This window comes from Pygoscelis adeliae, unplaced genomic scaffold, assembly GCF_000699105.1.
Source record: "Pygoscelis adeliae isolate BGI_AS28 unplaced genomic scaffold, ASM69910v1 Scaffold130, whole genome shotgun sequence".
Taxonomy (NCBI): domain Eukaryota; kingdom Metazoa; phylum Chordata; class Aves; order Sphenisciformes; family Spheniscidae; genus Pygoscelis; species Pygoscelis adeliae.
The window spans coordinates 5,244,674-5,258,601 of record NW_008824031.1 but is presented as its reverse complement, the minus strand read 5'-3'; the positions used below and the strand labels follow the sequence as shown (position 1 = coordinate 5,258,601).

Below are 13,928 nucleotides of genomic sequence, written 5' to 3'. Positions count from 1 at the left end.
CTTTCACGTACAACACACAAGGCACTCCATTCTCATCTTTTCCACGTTTAAAAACACAGCATGTTTTATGCTTCATCTCATCGCTTTGCCTCCAAAGTCAAGGCCAGCAAGCTAGTCATGCCAGAAAGGAGGACCAACGGAGGGGCACTTTGCCACCTCTCGTTCTTCCAAATGTTTTAAGTTGTGGGGGCCTTTTTACTAATAAAAGTGTTCATGCACATACATTAAAGAAAAAGATGGGCCAATCCATTAGGCTACAGACAAAAATAGCATGGAAGGCGTGGAGCCTTTCATGCCTTTACCACTGATCTGTGCTTAACCCATGTCATGACCAACAGCCATTGACTCATAACAGCGACCTTCATGAACTGAGTTGCTGGTGATGCAAAAACTTCCTTCTGAGAGGCAGGCATCTCAGAAAAAGCAAAATTAAACTTAATAACTCCACAATAATTCTCCAAGGAGATTTAACAGACTGCCAAAGCACAGAGACCAAGAGACACTCACAGGCTGGGCATGGTTCTGGACCTGCTGGCAGAGGGTTACAGCTTGCTGGAGCTGTGGCCACCTGGGGACATGTCCTCAGCCATCCCGTCCATAACATCACACAGAAAAGGCAGAGGCTGGGGAAGAAGCACCAGGGACTGGGTCCAGCCAGTCTACAGCTACGACTTAAGACTGCAAAATGGGTTACAAATTTCTCACAGGGTTGGTAAATGCAACAGAGTCCTTCCAGAATCAGCCTCCCACAGAGGCCAGGCACCAATACATGCATAATTCCTCTGGTTTCAGCATGAAAGCTGCCTTCTTTCCATAAATGACCAAGATCATGACAACTGAAAGCACAATATTCAGGAGTTTGTGGCCATGAAACATACTTGATACGGATTTTTCCCTACGGCCCTCTTTAGAAGAAGCACAGGAAATACCAAGCACAGGTCTAACATCCAATATTTCTTCTACGTTGAGAGTAATCTGACAAAGTAAAAGGAACTCTGCTGGACCCTGCTGCTGACAACATTTTAAATACAGTTTTCTGACCAGAGTAGATCACGCAGTCTCCTGTATGACAGACAGCGGCAGGTTCTCCTCACAGAACTGAAGTCACTAATGAGCTACAAAGCATTTCCATGACTGTAATCACTCTCAAAATTATTACAGAATACAAATGAAACCAGAATGAATAGAGAGAAATATTTTCTGAAGAGCTTGATCATACTTAACCGATCACCATACTGACAAGATAAAAGTAATCTTGCAAGCACGGTGATGCACTGGATATATCGTATCACACAAAAAACATTCAAAGGGTCACCTTCCTCCTCAGATGAGTGGCTGAAATTCGGCAAGGACAATCAGCTGAGCTCCACCTGAACACAGGTAGAGAATTTGACTGAAGAAGAGGAAAATAATGTTAAAGAACGAGGGATGTAGCAAAGGAGGTAGACCCAAAACTTGCTGTCGGAGTCTCAGTAACAGGTGACTTCATTTCTAAAACAGGCATGATCCTTGATCCTTAGCTTGGACGCCAAAGCCCCCAGCCGACTGAAACAGATGTCCAAATTGCTGAGTGCAATCGTCAGCAATGGCGAGTGCACCGAACAACCACGCCGCTGGCCCGCTATGCCCCAAGCCACAGAGACCTCCCCACCATGTGAGACTGTTACTACAAAAGGCCAAACATGCACGTGAAGAAAGTGGGGGAGCAAGCAAGGATCTCACCAACATCCCCGCTCTTTGCACTGTAGGATGCAACAAGTAAAAATACCCACACTGCTAAGGGCGGCTTAATATTTATCATTATACTTAGTGCTCTTTGTGCAGTTGCACCCTTAGAAAAAGCTCTTTCCAGACAAAGAGTCAGAGTTTTACAAAGGGGGGTGCTTCATTCCCACTGGTTTCAGTGTGGTTCACAAAAAAAAAAGCTTCAGCCAAACTCCTATCGGCTTCCTGCACGAAGGCATACATAAAGGAGGCCAGAAAAGAGGGGACTGTAGTCAGCAAGGAAAGAAATGACAACATATCCAGCAGGATGCATGGCCAGCCTTTGGAGGATGGAGGAGAGGAAAATGGGCAGAGTTCACCAATAGTGTTAGCTGAAGAGGAGGAAATGGAAGGAACTGGAGATAAGGTCAAGGTTGCTGGACTGGAAAACTGCCAACAGTGGGAGAGAAGGGAGGGAATGGGAAGAAAGAGGAGGATGTGCATTTTACCCAGCAGGAAACCAGTTGAGATGAAATGCAGGGGAGGGGGAGCCAGAGATAGGAGATTGGAAGAAGGGCGGGAGGGCAGGAGGGAGGGGGAAATCTCAGGAAGTCAGCGTTAAGGTAGTAGCTGAAATCACACAGATGGATTCCTCATGCCTAAAATAGATGCATTTGGAAACTGTGGGTAAGAATTACCACAGCTGCACCCCAGCACTCTAACTCAGCTACTCTGAGGACCTCCATCACTGCAGAAACCCATGCCCTTCCCGTTCCCTATAGCTGACATTTTCCCAGCCATGGGAAGACGACTGACTCAGCACCCTGACGGGCAATAATAGCAAGGTTAATCTGGTTACATCCTAAGAAGCACAAATTGTCCATATAGGCAAAAAGCGATATGGTGTGTTTTGGGGCACGCATCACTCAATTTCCTCTCCCCGTCTGGTTTGTCAAACATGCACTGTCTGTATTAGATGGACATCTGGCTTTTCCACTTGCTAGGTTTTCATAGTGTTTGGTAGCTCAGAAATGGTTCACTCCTCATCCTCAGACATGTGGCTGAGGTGTCACATAGTTATATAAATGAATGGTGCTAAAAGACGGCTCAGAAGTCACCAAAAAGGATGCCATTATATTTATAATAAAGCTGTTGAGAAATGCCATCTTGATCATTTTTCTAGTTTACTTCTGCTGAGGCTGAACCTCGGCAGAATGAGAAGCTGAGTCATTTCAAAATGCAAAGTTTCTTATTCTCTTTGGCCCCAACTAGCCTTGGAGTTGCTCCAGGCTTACAGTAGCAGAGATGAGACTGGAAGTTAGCTTGTTTAACTCATCACTTATACAAGGAATTTGTAATTCAAAAAGAAAACAACTGTACATCTATGTCGTGGTGTCAAATGGTCACCTGGGTAGAATTACATCGCACACTACTTTCTGTTTCATCCACAGCCACAATTACACTGCCAAAAGAAAGAGCTGCCCAGCGGTGAGATTACCAGCCTAATTAAGAGTGGGGGGCTCTAAGTTATGTATCTGATGCGTTGGAGTTCCCAAGCGCTTGGAGGAAGCACCTTATCTTCCCTGTGCACAGGGTTTGTTGACCACTGCACCTCTGAGACCCAGAGACCCTTCTCCAAGACACGTCTTTAAGAAGCACAAGTCCCAAGGGAACAAAGGCTGTGGAGCCGTGCATGACCCATCCAATGCTTCCTAGGTAAGTCGGTGCTCTTGCTGCTCTGCAAACCATTGTGGCAGTTCAGAGCATTTGAGACGGCTGTAGTGTGGATCTCCGATGAGTTCAGCCCTGGAAAGAACAGCCCTATCTCTGCTGCCGGGACAGATCTGGCACCGCAGTGTCCTGAGAGGCTCCTGGTGAGGCTCTTCTGCATCCCTCATGGGAGGCAAGTGCCAAGTACCCACATACCCAGCCCCTCTCCCACTGGGGAAACCACGACAAGAGCTACTCATGCAGACAGCAGTACTGAAGCACCACTGAACACATTTCCCTTTCAGCCCTCACTTGCTCCTCCATTTCAAGCAGATCAGAGCTGGATATTTGCTGGTGTCTGTGATGGGACCAACGCACTTCTCAGAGCTTACTGTTCCCACGTAGCATCAGCCCCCTCCCCATCCCACCAGCCCCACATCGTGCATGCCCAAACCACAAATCCACCAGAGAAGCCCAGTTCTGCTCGAGACACTCCCAGAAACCTCCCACTGGAGCCTGCAGGGCTTGTGGTTCAATCTCCAAGTCTGTAAGGAGATTCACAGTCCAGCTGTATCATTAATAGACTAAGAAAAGAGAGAGGAACTCTGCAGTCTCTCATGCCAGAGCATCCTTGAAGCAGTATGTTACGCACAGGTGATAAATCCCCCAGTTCTCTGTTGCCAAGAATGATGCTTGACTCAGTGACAGCTTCAAATCCAAAGCAGAAAACAAACCAAATGAAACTAGCCCCATTCACTGCCCCGGCCTAGAACCCAAAGATGATCAGCAAAGCAACAGCACTGCTGTGAGAAAGAAAATCCGAAGACCACAAATACTGCCAATGATCCTTTTTAATCTGACACCAAAAGATGATGAGCAGAGGCCTCAACTTGCAGCTGCTGGAGAATGTCTGCTGCTCTACATCAAGCCACGATGGCATTGCCAGTGTCTAAGACCAAGTTGCCTAACGAGTCCTTGCTGGCTCTATCTGGTTGCATGGGATGTGGTCCAGCACAGAGGCTGACAAGCACCGCCATCAATACTCCGTTCCTACATGTTTGGAGGAACAAAATTAATAGGACTCTCTGTAATAGGGCACGCTGGGAACTCCTGATAATAACACACCTCCATAGAGGCAAAATAAGGCTTAAAATATGAACATTTCTTAATAAAAGTGGGAATGCTTTGGAACCCAAGAAGAAAAGAGCCTAACTGGGGACGACAGGTGTCTGCTCCGTTAGAGGTTTTGGGTTGGAAACCTCAAAAAGGAACAAAGAAATTGCGATAAACAATTTCTCCTTGATTCCTCCGGGGATCTGAAAAGACATGAGACCTTGGTCCTGCCATCAGTTTTCAATCTCCTTCTGCTCAATTATATTCTGTCTTTTAATGACATCCTTTCCTACCTCAGCTCCAAGAGAGCTATTCCTGATCTGCAGAAAGACTGCAAAAGACTAAGTTTCAAAACCCAGAGGAGAACGTCATGCTGATTTTACTTCACCTAACAGCCACAGCCCAGCCACTGAGGATGCTTCAGACCAACGTGGAGCGTGCGAGCAAGCATTAATGCTTCTGAACCTCACATCTTCTCCTTGCCTTCTATTAATTTTTGTCTACCATTTCAAAAAACAAGCAGACATTTAGGATTCAAACCCGATTAAATAAACCACACTTTTCTAATGGCATACCTCAGACAACATTAAAGCTAAATGGAGGCATATCAGACACTATGAAGTTTTTATTGCCGAGACAGAACAAGGAAAATTACATTATAGGCAGGCACTGCCAGACAACTCTCAATAAAATTCCCAGGCACGTCTATTTATCTCACAGTGATTTTGTTTGCAGCCTGCTTACCCAGGTTTGAATTATACTTGAACCCTTCCTTAGCACCCATCACCATCCAGGTGTTTTACACAAATAAAGGTGCCGACACCACTCTGTAAATTAGGAACCGTTAAGGGACAAGCAGGAGGCAGTAACATGCCCACAGCCACCTGGAAAGTGGGTGGCAGAGCCGGGCAGTAACATGGAAAGGTGCTGTGTGACTGCAAACCCCAGCCCCAGCGTGCTGGCAGGATGGGGGGCCCAGCGTATTTTGATTTTGTGAATGTGCTTGTGGCTGCAAAGTTTAGAAAGCGCCTGGAGCAGCTCCAGCCAGAGACAGCACTGGGGGGCAGACGGGAAAACCAGTGGCAAAACCAAGGACCGAGAGCACGGGGCCACTCTGGCGTGGGAGAAGGATCCCCGGACCCTCGCAGGGAACGTGCCAAAGCCCCAAAGCACGGTGTCCCCATCAGAAATGTGGCATAGGCAGCACTGAGGGCAAGCACTGGGCTCACGCAGACAGTCGGTCCATTCAGAAAGAGAAACCTCCCTTCACACAGAAATGAGCGGCATCCCCGGGAGATCACACAAAAAAATATCTCCCGTTACCACCAGCCTGAGAAATTCCCTGGGCCCCACAAAGGCAGATCAGACCCCCTCATCGTTTTGCAGCCCAGGCCATGTCTCCCATCCTCCGCTGCCTTGCAGCTGCAGGGGGGTTAACGGCTGAAACAAAGCGATGGTGCCGTGTGCTGCTGAAGCGTGACATGACTCCAGGCTGACATTTCGCCCTCCCTTCCTTCGAAACCCCTTCCCTCCCTGCTGCATCTTCTCACGCCCGTGGCAGCTCTGCCATTGCCACCACGCGTGGTGCTCCTGAAGGGGTCCGGCTCCTTTCACAGCCCCGCAGGGACAAGGCTACCTGAAGGCACCCTGGCAAGGGCTCCTTGCTGGCTGCAAGAAGGAGATTTCCCAAAGACACGAAGAAGCGACTGGCACCGGCTCCTCTGCAAACCACACTGTGCAAAACACAGCCTTTTTGCCACCCTGCTGTGGGCGATGCCAGACCTCTCGTGCCTGAGCGTGGGACACCCTCGCCAGAGCCAGGGAGCACCCAGGTCCCTTATGTTTTCAGTCTGTCTGGTAGATGATCCAAAGCAATGATGACACTTGGTTATTGTTATTCCGTGCCTACTGTGCAGAAAGCCTGCCAGCATCCAGCTCAAAACAAACCACCCGCTCCCCCCTTGTGCACTTAAATGGCTGCACGGCCTTACGTTCCCAAAGTCACAGCGTGCTGCCTCGCAGCTGCGAGCACTTGACACCCTGCCACCAGGCACAGGAGAAGGAACACGTGGGAGATCCCGCAGATAGATACCAGCTCCCCAGCACAACATGGGTCCCGGCTACCAGCGGGAGTGAGTGCAGGAGCCATCAGTACTCCGTATTAGCATCTTCCCTATCAAATCAAGGGACTTTATTGCAGATACTAATCTCCTTTGGCATTACTTAATTTGCTGCCTTTAATCATAGATAGCAGCTGGTCATGTAAACATTCAAATCCATGAATTAATCACTGGGTCCACACAGGAGCCAGGCAGAGCCCATCTGTACGGCTCAGCCACCACCTCCTGCACCTTCACAACCTCCGCTGCGTTCACGGATATCTACTGAAGTAACAAAAAGGTCTTACACAGCCCTTTTGATTAATAAAGAAACTATTTAACTGTTCCATTGCTTTCTGAGCATAAATATCAAGGACACCTGACAAAAGAATAGCTCTTCTCCCCGGCAGGCATGACACAGCGCTGGCTGTACGGGCTGTGCTGGGACACCAAAGGAAAGGGAGGATTTCAGGGACTGCCCCAGACAGAATAAACAAAGTCAAGACATTGTTTGCAACTGGATCTCATCTACAAACAGGAAGGGTGTTTTTTCTCAGCACGGCGCTAACAGCGGATCACGGCTCCAGCCCTGGGAAACTCCTCGGTGCATGCAAAGCCGGTGAGCCAGCTTCCTCCGGCAGCGGAAGGGGAGAGGAGAGCGGTCACTGTTCGGGTTCGCAACAGTGCTGCAGAGCTGGAACGGGTGCACGCTTGTTAAAAAGCCCCACCGACAACTTCAGCTGCCCCCTCGGACTGTGAAATTATTACCAACTTGACATATTCAGAGCAGTTTCAGCCCATAACTACCTGATACAAGCAAACAAGAAGTCTGACTGCTACAGACAGAGCGAGCCCATGCTGTACCCACAGACAAAGTGCACTAACTCCAACTGACTCACAGGGGCACTATCAGCGTAAGTATTTTGCGAGGTGCTAGTTCTTTTAAAAAAGGAATATCAAGCACATTTGATTTGAGAAGGAAACAGTGGGTATTTTTAAGACTTTCCTGATTTTCAAGCAAATCTGATTTGGGGATGGCCCAGGTGAAAGCCTCTGGGTGGGTGGAGGATGCACGCAGAAGCGGGAGGATACCTGCACACATCTGTATTGCCCCTCCAGGTCTCCATTTCAGCCTGGCTGCCCTGGCCTGTTGCCGGCTAAGCAGCCTCCTCCCAGGCCTGGGGCAGAGCGAGGGACTGCCGTGCCCCTATCTCTCCCCCGACCCATTGCCAGCCCCACACAAATGCACATGACAAGTGAGCGTGAGAACCTATAGCAGATCCTCAAAGCAGATGAATTTTTCTCGCTTCCTGCGGTACCTGTAAAGGTGAATTATGGATATGGCCTGTCAGTGCCTCTTTTGCTCATCAAATCCCCAAACTTTGTCATTGCCAAACTTTGTGCCAGTTGGCTGCCGTGGGGAAAAAAGCCACTCGCCGCTCAGGGCCGCTGCAATAACTGCTGATGAAGGGCAGCTGCCTTCAAAAATGGATCAGCTTGTTCTCAGCTGCTGGTAATACACTCTGAAGCTTCATAATAGCGCTCCCCAGGCTGCAAATCCCAACAAACCTTTCATTTTACTTTCCCTTCTGCAGCCGCTGTTGCCGCAGCAGCAAAACGGCTGCCTTGAATTTCTCTCTTTGTCTGCTCAATAGCATCCTGGTGGTATCGGTGCTGCCGGCGGGAAGGAGCTGCCTTCTGCCGTGCTCCTCAATCATTGTTTCCCCCTGCCTAAAAAGGGGCCGTGGCCATCGCCGCTGCTGGGGGAAGGCGAGAAACAGGCCTGGGGTGGTCCTCTGACACACGCTGGCAGCGCTCAGCTCAACTGACAGCCACGGGGATGGGCACAGGGATGGGAGAAGGCGGGGGACCACCGGGGCGCTGCACAGGATGGGCTTGGTGGGGTGACAGAAGGGGCTGAAGGCATTTTGAGAGGCCGTGACACGATGCTGAAGCTGCAAAGAGCAGTCCCTGGGACGCCAGAGGCACTGGGCAGCCCAGGGATCCCTGTGCCCCGGGGGCTTTGTGCAGCAGAGCAAGGGGCAGGGGGCTCCGTGCTGGCAGTGGCAGGGTTGCTGTGCTGTGCAGGGACACCTCGGGGCCATACTAAGGTCCCTGGTGCTCCACGTGACTCTGCAGGGGCATCAATGCCCAGAGGGCTCCCCTGGCTCTTCTGGGTGCGTCTCCTGGGCACCACAATGGGAACAGTGGTCTCTGGCCATTTCAAACTTGATTTTAAAAGTCAGGTTGGCTTAAGAAGCAGATCCGGTTCTCTGCTCTGAGAGGAACAGATTTATTCCCACGCAGGCTGAGGAAGGGACTAGCAGACTTGCTCTGGGTCCCCCAGTGAGACCCGAGACCAGGCTTGGGCCACAGCCACGTCTCCCTGCCTACACCAGGCTGGCGCAGGGGCCAGCTTGGTCCTTCCTCTGCAGGGAGCTGAGGGAGAGATACTGAGTCACCTTCTCGCTTTTCTTCTGCCTTGTATCGAAGAGGATGGAGACCACCATCTTTCCAGCCAGAAGGAAGAGACAGTACTGTCACTGGGGCTGGGGTTTAACTACTACGTGCCCTCATATCACCTCCTCTCGCCACCACTCTCGCAGGCTCAGGCGACAGCCAGCGCGTCAGCCAAGGACTCTCTTATCATTCCTTCCCACCCCATCTAACAAGCTCTTTACACCTACAGACCACAAACACTTGGGTTTGTTTTTATAATAGTGTGCATGCCATCTGGCAAAATGAAATACGCTTCTCGCAAATATCTCGACAAGGCAGAGCTACGAAATGCAGCTGGTTGTGACAGCGTGGTGGGAATCAAGGGAAGGAGCCAAAGAAGCCGGTGCTGCAGCTGGGCAGCCAGAGCCATCTCCCAGGCTTTGCGTCCTGCACGAAACAGGCACTGGAGAAAAATGCAATGAGAGGCAGTGCCGCGAAGCCAGGGACTTGATGGTCCTTTCAGTCGAGTGCTCTCTGCTACATAACCACACTTGTCCTGCTTCTTTGCGTTTTTCCATGGACCTCGCTGTTTTTGGAGTAGACTTAGGGAGGAAAACGAAATTTCTCTTCCCAGCCTGGCCTGTAGTCTAAACTCCTGAGAGATGCAGCTTTGAATACCCTAATGGAAATCTCACTTTTTCTGGAGATACTTATTGTAGTCCCTAGGGGTGTATATAAAGGCCAGGCAATGGCACTGTCATCACTGTCTTCTCAAAAGAGGGAGCTTTGCTCAGCCTTCGCAGAGCATATCTGCAGGCGTTTTCCCCGGGGACTCCCAGCTCCGGACCCCGGATGAGCACAGGTCCCTTCCTCCAGCCACAACCTACAGCACCCGCAGACGCATCCTCCCGCACCCAGCTGGGGCACCGTTGGGAGCTCCTGCTCCTCAGCAAGGGGTCACACAGAAAACTACCACAGTACAAACTCAGTACAAAAACTTAAGGAAGGGGAAGGCGATGTTTATTTTAACCTAAAACTGATTTCTCTAACGTGTCACTCACACCTGCACACCTACAAACTCACACTCATGCATTCACCGAAAGGTACATGTCCATGTGGCGTGGTCAGGGTCACTGTGTGCAACACAGAGGACGAGGGACACCCACTAGCAAGTCCTAACAACAGCTCTGGCATCCCTCCTCATCGACAGCAAAGAACTGGGTTTTGGACACATTTTTCACATGCTTTAGGAGTCAATGGTTATTACAGGCTGATCTTTATCTCAGCGTCTTGCTTACTCACCCCCCATAAACCCTAGGAAAGCTGCTGCCTGTTGTCTCCTTTCCCTCATTTTGGGCACCTTATCTAAGCCTTCCTCTTGGAGCCACAGGAAGTGCAATGGCACATCACGGTGTAACCTTGCTCTCGTTATCAGGGAACAGGTCTTCTAGTGATGAGCCATCTGTGCTGCGGCCTTATCACAGCACAGACCTCCTGGTCCTGACGCAAACCACACAGCCCGCCGTGTTTACCCATTTGTTTGCTGTCGGCTCTGTCTTTGGTGATCAGCACAGGCCATCTCTGCATCCCTTGTTCTAGCGTTCCTGCTGGTGTTTTGACACATACTTTTCCATTCACACTCCATCCACACTAACCTTAATATTTCCATTACAAACCTCTACAGTTACTTCCACCAAAGGCAGGATTCCTATCATAAACCACATGAATGCTGCTAGTAAATTTTAAGTCGAAGCCAGCCCGGCTAGCTCTGACTGCTAGCAACAGGCTGGTTCACATTTAATGATGTTTTATGCCAATGTGGATAAATGGCTCCTCCAGGCAGCTGGCTTATGAGCTTCTCAAGGTGAAGGTACCTCCAACCATAGGAACGTGAGCAGCTCTCAGGCCACCTTCCCATGCCTGGGCACTGAGACGTGCCTGGGGCACAGCCGCAGGGCAGCAGGCAGGAACGTGAAGGTCTGCAGGGACTGTGTGTCCACGTGGGCAGCCAGAGCACCCAAGAAGAGGCCAAAGGGAGCAGGAAAGAGACAGAGATGCAAGCTCTGGGCTGTGCCTCAGCCACCGCATTCGTCCTTGGCTGTGCTACTGGGGCCTTGAATGCTCCAGAAGTCAGCAGCTGAGATTCCACCTCTTAGAAGATGAATTGCTGAAACATGACTATTAGTAACAACATAAGAGCCTTACCGCTGTGGATGGAGAATTTCCTTTTCTACCATACATTCTCCCCCTGTCATAAATGTAATTCAGCAATCATTAGATGTGACCAAAGGTTAAGCACTGTGTAGGGTGGCTTTACGGAGAGTGAGAGACCTGAGAGCTGACACCAAGTGTGGACAACTCTACCTCCCAGTCTTCACTAATCATTCGATTAATGCTGGAGAAAGTCCATGAGAGAAACAAGTGAACTCTCCAGCAACAGTATACTGTTCCAAAAATTAAACACCGCTTTTTAGTGTCCACCCCTGGAGGATCCTGGAGCACTTAGTGCTGTTTAGCTTAGTGATAAAGAACTGCCTGAAAACATGCTATGGAATGGGTGGTTTCCCACCCAATTCCTTCAAGGGAAATACTGAGGCACGGAGAGGTGAAAAGAAGGTACATATGTTTGCAGGAGAAGAGTCCCTCCACAGTGGCAGGCACAGCTCCCAGTCCTGATTCACATCACTGCACCTATCCCCCTGACACAGAAACTACCCAAAACCGCCATTATGCTCCCAAAACTCTAAGTGTTACTGAAATGTAATTTCCACCTCACTAACCAGAGGTGAGACCACACAACCGGACAATCCAGACTACTTGGACAATGCCAACAAGCAAAACTGAAGTCAGTAACTCCCACCTGGTACTGTTAAACTCCAGAAAAGCTCTGAGCTGGAAGAGTTTCCAGGACAGACTGAGCATCACCTTCTCTGTGCACTCCAGCCGCACATCTGAGACTCCCCAACGTTACTCCTCCAACAGCTTCCTGCGGTAAATCAGAGTGCTGCTAATCTGACTGCAATAACTCATCCCAAGTGCTGCCACATCCACATGGACGAGCCACGAAGGGAACACACGCAGTGCAGGTAAGACATGATGCAACATGGGTGAAAAAATCTGTTCTAGCTACCACAGAGAACCAAAGTACTGAAGACACAGCAACAGCCCAGGCTAGCACATGCAAGCACAAGCCCTCCAAGGATGTTTTGGGAACATTTCCATCGCTGACACCCAGACACCAGGCTGGCCACTGGGTCCTCAGCAGTGCACTGCTTACAGGTACCTCAAAGTCAGCTCCCATGCCTGGGACATCATCTGCCTCAAGGCTGAGCAGGTCTGGAGGCTGCCAGCAATGGGAAAGATCAAGCCAGCCCAACCAGCTTGCCATGGAACCTGACCCTCTGGTCCCACAGGGAGCTGCTTGCTGCCACCTCCTCTCATGCCTCACTCAGAGTCCGAGCCTGAGGGAATCGCCCTCACCCCCCAAAGGACAAGGAGAGCCTCTGGTACACCATGAGATGATGCTGGTTTGCAGTTCCCAGGGCTGGCGAGTTTGACCAGCCTGCTATCAGTTCAAGCTAATATATATGTCACACCTTCCCTTGCAATGGCCAGGAGCTTGTAGGTCAGAACTAAACCCCTGGGACTGCTTTTCCTGGATATTTGGTAACCACTGCAGACCACAGAGCAAATCTATAATTCACCATCTGCATGATGCACCACTGACTAAACAGTGCACAGATTGCAATGATGAGTGTCTTTCAATTCTGCGTCTTGAGCGTGCACCGGTGTCCATGATCCAGGATCCATTAGAAACACCAAACTGTTTCATTAACTGAGGTATGTCAGGGCCATGGAGAGCTGGAGCGATGCCTACGTGCAAACTGTGTGACAGTGAGGGATGTGCTGAGGAACTTCCCCAAAGTGTTGCACAGGCAGAGACAATGATGAAACCCTGAATGGATGTGACAGCTTTGGAGCCGACACCAATTGTCCATCACTCGCCCGTGTGAAGCCTGTGCAGGCACAAAGAGGAACGATTTCTCACAAACTCATGCCTGCTGTCAGATAAAAAGGCTGCAGAGAAAGTCAGGTACGTCTAACTGTCCACTTTCTGGGAGGTGCCTGAGACATTCAAAGAAACCTGCATGAATTTGTGATCATTATCCTTCATCACAAAACAATATATCATGTCAAGCCACAAACCAAAGGGATTTTGGTAGGAATAAGTAAATGACTACGTAAGTATCCCAGACAATGTGGATTTGGATCCAGAGCCTGTTTTGGTTTTTTTCTATCATCTTGCCGCAAAGAAGGCAGAACACAGCCAGGGTGACAGATGAAGGTCAGTGTCACACAGCACCCAGGCCTCTCCATAAACGCCAGGTGCCACCTCTTCCTTGAGGAAGGAGGGAAAGCAGGGATGAGTGGCCGGGAAGGGCTCCAGCAGGCAGCACCATCTGCCACCAGCCCTCACACAGCCCTGGTGAGCTGCGGGGGCCAATGCTCAGGCAGAGAAGTCTCCTGCCAGCTCCCAGCCCAGGCACAGCTCCTCTGCAGAAAGCTGCCGGCCATATCCCAGCCTGACCCACAAGATAAACATAAAATTGTGTGTAGCGGTGCTCCTCGGGGCAACCAGCACAGGCCGACTGAGTGTCCCCCACCTGGAACCAAGCTGGGGATCAAAAGCCTGAGCACAAGGGAAGCAAAGAAAAATCCCCAAAACCGTAAGGCACCAGCACAGCCAGACAAACAGCTCCAGGCTCATACCTCTCTGCTCTCCTTATAAAGTCTCCTGACTTTATATATGGGTGTCCTGGTTTCGGCAGGGATGGAGTTAATTTCCTTCCTAGTAGCTGGTAC

At 50.1% G+C, this 13,928-nt stretch overlaps 1 protein-coding gene across 1 annotated transcript in view; it reads right to left on the bottom strand.

Annotated features, from left to right (window-relative positions):
- The window catches only part of CCDC85C (coiled-coil domain containing 85C), a 119,613-nt gene that overhangs the window by 10,782 nt on the left and 94,903 nt on the right, over nt 1-13,928 (bottom strand). The window lies entirely within an intron of this gene.